The sequence below is a fragment of the Phyllobates terribilis genome, unplaced genomic scaffold (genome assembly GCF_046119375.1).
Source record: "Phyllobates terribilis strain yellow unplaced genomic scaffold, ASM4611937v1 Scaffold_7664__1_contigs__length_36194, whole genome shotgun sequence".
NCBI lineage: Eukaryota > Metazoa > Chordata > Amphibia > Anura > Dendrobatidae > Phyllobates > Phyllobates terribilis.
Genome location: NW_027370404.1, coordinates 1,085 through 8,239, shown reverse-complemented (window position 1 = coordinate 8,239; position 7,155 = coordinate 1,085). Strand labels below are relative to the sequence as shown.

The 7,155-nt window shown below is 38.9% G+C and overlaps 1 pseudogene; it reads right to left on the bottom strand.

Moving 5' to 3' along the window:
* Positions 1-1,049: 1,049 nt before the first annotated feature.
* Positions 1,050-6,658, bottom strand: LOC141251779 (uncharacterized; annotated as a pseudogene).
* Positions 6,659-7,155: the final 497 nt, after the last annotated feature.

Here is a 7,155-nt window from a genome sequence, read left to right as displayed (position 1 = left end):
CCTCCACCAATCTCGTCGTCCGCCTTGCCGCTCGTGGTTCAGGAGGAAGCAAATCCGGATGAAACTTGGTCAGGGCAGAAGGAGAAGATGCTAGGGATTGACTGAGGATATAAACATACGGCCAGAAGCTGGTGTTGTTTAAAAGGGCCATGGCGAGTGTTGCCCGAAAATCGTGAGTCATTTCGGAGAACGAGGAAAAGAGAGAGAAAGGTGTAGTAAAATGTGGATGATGGTATTTTTTAAGAAAAATAGAAAATGGGTTATATGGTCCAAGTAAGATACTTCCATTTAGCAAGTGGTATCATGTGTAGAAAAGATTGGACGGTGAGAAATAAGAAATAAGAAATAATCTTAGTCCTCGAATTTAAAAAAGTACACCAGTTATGATTAAACACCTCTTGGTTAAATTAGACAACGTTAGAGCTTTGGCGTTTTCAGATTTTTTTTATTTGCTTCAAAATATTTTTTTTTCTGAAAGTATTTCTTCACATATAGTGTAAAATATTTTTTCGTAAAATGTCCAATATTTCATACTTGAATGTGCTATAAAATTGAATATATTTTGTATTGGCTTTAATTTTTAAGGAAATGTTGTAGTATTGTGCTCAAGTGTACAACATTTTCTGCTTAAATATGCAAAGATTTGAATATGTAACTACAATAAAATTGTAGAGATTTTGTATTAGTTTTCAGCACAAGCCTTGCACATATACTAACATTTTTCATTCATATTTACTAAGAAATTTACTGCACCTGTACTAACAAAACTTGTATATATATATGAAATTGATACACATTTAACCGAAAAACATACATATATAATAGAATGTTCCACATTTGTTAAAAATAAATCAAGTAATATTTTTAAAGATCAAACCTGAGATCCTCTCACTAGAACAAATCCCAACACTAAATAAGAGAAGCCAATAATCTGAAAAAAGTCAAGTAATTTTTGAGTTTCTGAAACAGGACATTCGAGCTCCATTTGAAATCAATTAGGTGAAATTCAGTTAAATTTTCAAGGCTTATTGCAATAGGAGACCAACTTTTCAGCAAGCCCTTGCTAATTTGTGTGCAGCTGCAGGTTCCCACTTGGGATTCTCCCTACTAAAGTAGTTTCCAACGACATTTGTGTTCAATAGTTGTATTATGGGCGTATACGTGACACAGCGTGGTGTCTTATACTGGCTAATAGACGTACCAAGCGTAAGCGCGTAGTCCATTAGCTTATTGAACGTCCCGCGCTCCACCACCCGTATCTCTAATGCCCCGATCGACTTATCAGCAACTCGACACTGCCTGTACACACCGTTGAGAGCCTCCTCTACCGTATGGCAACACTTCTCCAACACTGAGAAATCGTTTAATTTGCTCTCTATCTCCCAGAATATGACATAGTGTCCTGGGATGGTTGACGTGTCAGCATAGCTCGTATAATCCACTAGGGTCGATGTGCTTAGGTGGGCGTTGACCGCCTTGTTGACCGCTTTATGGAGCTCCACCTCATCAGTCTTGTCGGAGTCAATGCTCAGGGCCACGTTCTTGCGGCGGATGAAGTTGAACTGCGGCGCTTTGTTCTTGAAGCCTGCCACCTTTAGAATGTCACCCACGCGATACCGGTACAATCCTGTGTAAGTTGTTATAACAAGCTCATACTCCTTTCCAAGCTCAACATCAACGAGATCAAGTAACTTTTCCTCCAGTGCCATCGAGGGGCCGACACTAATATTAATGTGCTCCACCGGTAAGAACTCGAAATACGCCATGTTTGGAAGAATCGTATAAGCCACGCTGCTCGGGTCGCAAAACGGGTTCAAGTTAAGCCCGAAGCAGCACTCGGAGGAGGCATACATAGTAGAGACCAGCGGGAGACCTCCGCTATAATACTCCAACTTAGGTACGTACTGCGCCATCGTCCCGGTCACGATCACATCCACGTACTTGGTATTGGGCCACAACCTCGTTAAGATCCCCTGCCAAGGCTCCTTCCTGCACTCCGCCTCTATCAGGCCCGCAAGCTCCTGGTCTGGCCCGCCCAGAACCCGCTTAACAGCCTCCTCCACCACGGGGTCAGTGATGATTGTGGGGTTAGGGAATCCGAGACGGATGTCGTTGCACATGAGCTCCCAGTGCTTCTCTAGGAACGTGATGGCTCGGATGAAGGCCGAGGCGAAGATGGCCCCGGCTCGGAGGACATGAGCCCGCTGGGCCAGCCCGCAGAGAACTTGAGAGTACATACTTTGGTAGGAGTCCGGGCAGAGGATGGTCTCGTTGGGGCTGGTATAGGGATCGTTAGGGCGGTGCTTGAAATGGGGGCTCTTGTAGTAGCTGGTGAGGGAGGGTCGAGCCAGGAGCCCGCCCGGGGTGACAGACTCTGACTTGATGAACAAGAAGTACATGCCTTTGCCCATTTCCAGGCCCGGTACGAATTGGGACATCACTGGCATCCGAAGGCTGTGTAGGAGGGACCTCCTTTCTCGCTCCTCTTCAATTGTCGGGATCAGCTTTCTTTCTCCACCGGAGGTTCCTGAACTGCAAGTTAATTAACTTCAACAATTAGCTAGCCATCAACAAATATCATCCTACTTTCTTGATTTCTACCAACTCAATCAATTGTACTGCCTCGAATAGTAGCGCTGGACAAAACAAACTCGGTTTCAAACTATTTGGCATGTCACGATTGGAAGAAAGACGGTTTTCAATCTATTCTTTGTGCAAAAATGCTTTTACCGGCCTATTTTAATAAATAGGCCATCCAAATACAAATTGAAAAGATTTCATATAATTAAGATAAATAATCCTATTAAAATATCACTAGAAAAATGTAGAAAGTAATGTTTAAAGAAATAAAATATTTAATGGAAAAAATTAATAAAATGACATATTATATTCTGAGGTAATAGTTTAAAATTTGGTCTAATTTTTCCCTCAAAAGCGCCTATTACACAAAAAGATCCCTGTCTTATCAGATATTTTGTTGGTTCTTCTCAAATTTCCATCCTTATGTCAAATAAACTGGTATGGTTATATCAAGTGGTTGCTATCCGTCGCACATTTATTTTTACTATCCATCGCAGTCGAAAACGTCACGGCACGTAAAACATATACCGTGACGGGGTATAAATAGCATCATGTGATGCCAACAGAAGATGCTCCTGCACGTGACGCCAAAGGACAACGCTCCTGTGATGCTCCGCGACAAAGACCGCGTGACGTTGCGCACCAAAGTTCCCGTGACGAGGGAGGATGTGCATCACGTGACGCGGAACGTGTTTTAGGCTATAAAAGCCTAAAACACCTCCAAACCCTCCCACACATTATTTCTGCCGCCTCCAACACTTCCCCTCCCAGTTCTCCCTCATTCGAGCCTCGTTTTTGCTTGTTTCGATTCAATCCGGTGCTCGTAGGTCTCTCGTTTCGTTGTTCTTCCTTCACAAAGGCCGAATCCGAAGTTGATATGGTTAGTTGTTCAATTTCTAGCTTGTTTGAGTTGATGTTTATGTAGATCTATAAGTTCTCATAGTATTTTTTGGAGGATTTAGTAGTTATATATGTTATTTTGTTGAATTAATGTGATATGTATGCCTAATATTGTTGGAATCTTGAATTATATGGAAGATTTGAGTTGATTTGGAAGATATTTGGATATATAGGTTTTTAGGTTGAATTATTGATAGTTTGAGTAGATAATCTTGTTAATAAGTTAAAATAATGTGAATTAATTTACTTACAGCCCCACCGAGCCTATCACCATCATTTAATGTGATTTTCTTGTCAAAATTTGGAAGGATATTTGGAAGATATTTGTATCTTTCTGACAGTTTAGGCTTAATTTTGTTATTCAGATTGGTTTGTCGTTCATGTAGTAAGGAAGTACTTATGAAAAAAAAATCATTGTCAGTTCTGGGAGTACTGTAGTATCAATTACATGTATAATTGGACAATACTTCATACTTGGTGGACATAGAGGGTGTGAAACTAGATTCTACCTCCTTTGTTATTCTACATTCATGTATAATTGGACAATACTTCATAATTGGGCAATACTTTATATATATGCATAATCCTTGAAGTTTGATGGTTATAGTGCTTAGTGAGAGCATCTACCTATTTGTATCCATATTGTATTCTTCTTGTGAAGTATTAACTCTGCACAATAATACCATGTGTTCATACATTCTTTTTTCCTGTCTATGAACTCAATCTTGAATAGGAAGTAACACCATGGAAGCAAAGGGTGCAACAGACCCATACAGAGCAAACAAAGAGGGGCGGAGAAAGGTCCACAACTGAAATGAGAAGAAGAAATGATGAAAACGCCGTTTGATTTACAAATTTGTCTGAGGACACACGAGAGGCTGATTTACACGAGCTCTTTAGGCCATTTTGGATCTATTACTCGTGTGTTTGTCCCTATTGAATCATTTGTACGAACTATGTTTTTTAATGATTTGTATGTTTGTTTTAAAATGACAATGTTGGATTTTCCTTTTAATTGAAAATGTAAAAATGGTGTGATTTGAATGTTGATAAATGATTTTTCAAATTATAAAGCGGCAGTTTTGTGACGAAATAACGAGGAAGTTGAAAAAGAATAAAGAAAACTTTTCCGTCGGATTAGCGACGGGCGGCCGTCACCATTTTTCCCACATGGTCGTCCAAGACTATTGGCTTTGGCGATGGGAAATCCATCACCAAAGTGTTGTCTCCCATGCATCTCGCAACAACAGTGTTTTGAAACGGATTTTCGTCGCCAAATCCGTCGTTGATTTGGCGACGGACACCTCTTCCGTCGAAGATGCTTTAGTGACCAAAATTAGAACGACGGTGGAAACCTTGGGTTAGCGACAGATTGTAGATGATTAGCGACGGATTTTATCCGTCGCTAATGTGAATTCTAGTAGGCTTGGCAATCGGGAGGATTGGGCGGATTCGGGTAGATCATTTCGGATTCGCATCATTTCGAACTCGGGTCAATTTCGTGCGTGAGAGAAACATCGTGTCAATTCGGATCAGGTCGGATCAGACATGATTTTCAATTAGTCGTTCAAGTTCGATTATCAGGTCAAATCAATCGGGTTGTTTTGGATTTCGGTTGAATCAGATTTTGGTCAAATCGGGTTTCAGTCGAGCTGGGTCTTGCTCCAATTCGGGTTTCGATCAAGTTAGACTTTTTCATTTCTGGTTGAATCGGATTACGAGCGGTTTTATATGTGAAAATCGGTCGGGTCGATCGGGTTTTGAGCGTGAGATTTCAATTTCAAATCACTTTAAATCTGGGTCAATTACATCATGGCTGGAACATTGAGCCAAGTCCGGTCGGATCGGATTATTTTAGTTAGTCGGTTAAGTTTGATATAAATTATCAATACAATATTATTAATAATACTTTAGAGGATAACTTTTATAGAAATTTGTATGCTAATAAAAATATGAAATAGACATGAAAAAATAATTTATTTATAAATACATTATCTTTCACTTCTAGTTTATAGTTAAAAAGTAAATTATCTATCACTCTTTTGTATTTGATAAATTCTCTTAGTATAATAGGATTATAATATTCTAAATCTATGATCGACATGACGATAAGCTAGTTAAAACAAATGATAGAAAATTTAAACATACATTTTGTGCTACCAAGCAGGAATGTTTAGAGTTCATATGAGTATATAACATATGAATGTTTTGGAGACGATATGATTACAAATTTGTAAAAAAAACTAAACACTACATGTAGTATTGATCATGCTTGTTAAATAACTAAAATATTAAATCAATTATAAAAATATTATATATTATGAAATAAAATTTAGGGGATATGATTTATAGTATATAATTATCTTAATAATATTTTTCATAATATTTTAGGGGATACAATTTATATGAAATATCGAATGAAACATATATAATGGAAGATATTAAATGTATGCTTATACAAAAATGTAAAATAACATTTCAATTTGTTTCATTTTGAAGTTAAATCAGGTTGATTGTTTGGAGATCGGGTTGTTTTGGATTTAAGTTTCGGTTTGTCTCATGTTCGGGTTATTCGGATTTTGGTTTGTTTTAGGTTTGTATTATTTTGGGTTCCTACTAATCAGGTTTCGGATTGCTTCAAGTTCGGATAAATCGGGGCTCGGGTTGTAGTCGGACAAATTTGAACGGATATAAGCAGGGTTCGGTATGGTTATTAACTGGATGATTTTTCCTTCAGGTCAAATCGGCCGGATCGGATTGGTCAGAAGTTCTTTTATTCATCTCTTTTTCGGGCATCGGGCAGATCGGACGGATTTCTCTTATCGGGTCAAATTTTGCCATCCCTAACTTCTGGTAGTGAATTGATGGTGATTCCAAGTAGGTAACCATTGAACATGATTAGTGGGGAATTGAATGGAATTACCTTGTTAAGAACTCGGAGATGGGTTTGGGAGCAAAGGATGGGGGAAGCGTCACCGTTAGCAATCCGTTGAATGTAAGGAGAGATACCCTCATAATCCACCAACGGAAACTGCCTTCTTGAATGATCCGGAATCGGTTCGCCCCTGGAGGTTGTAAGCGGCTAGGTACTCCACGTGGCAGCTCCGGCGAAGGATCTCCGACAGGACTCGTTTCTGGACCTCACCGCGTTCGTCGTAACCTCCTCTATGAAATCCATCCCGTCGGCGGTACCTAGCTAGTGGGGACGACGAACGAAAAAGATTAAAACAAAAAGAAAAAGAATGGGTGGTGTCTATGTGATGGATCTCTGACTAAATGGCTTCCCATGTGATCTCTTCCGGTTGGCACAACTGCAGACTGGAATAATATGATCTCTTGACTGCAGCGCGCATTAATCTATTTCATATCTCTCGATATCATAGAAGATACTGTTGTTTCTTGCTAGGATACGAATACGAACATGGAAATAATAGAAAAATAAGACATGTTACTTTTATAATTGTATTGTTTGCTAAGAACCTGATTCATGTTTTGTGTTTGCTACTTTTATATATGATCCGAGTTATATATTATTAGATTTAATTTATAATCTGAACACAGTATTTTTTTCTACATCATAATTTTTAGCGTGAATGCGAAATAGTTTATAGTGTTTAATCTTCCGATCTAAGTTTTAGGACTAAAAGGTAGAATTTAAAGAGACAATTGTTAAAT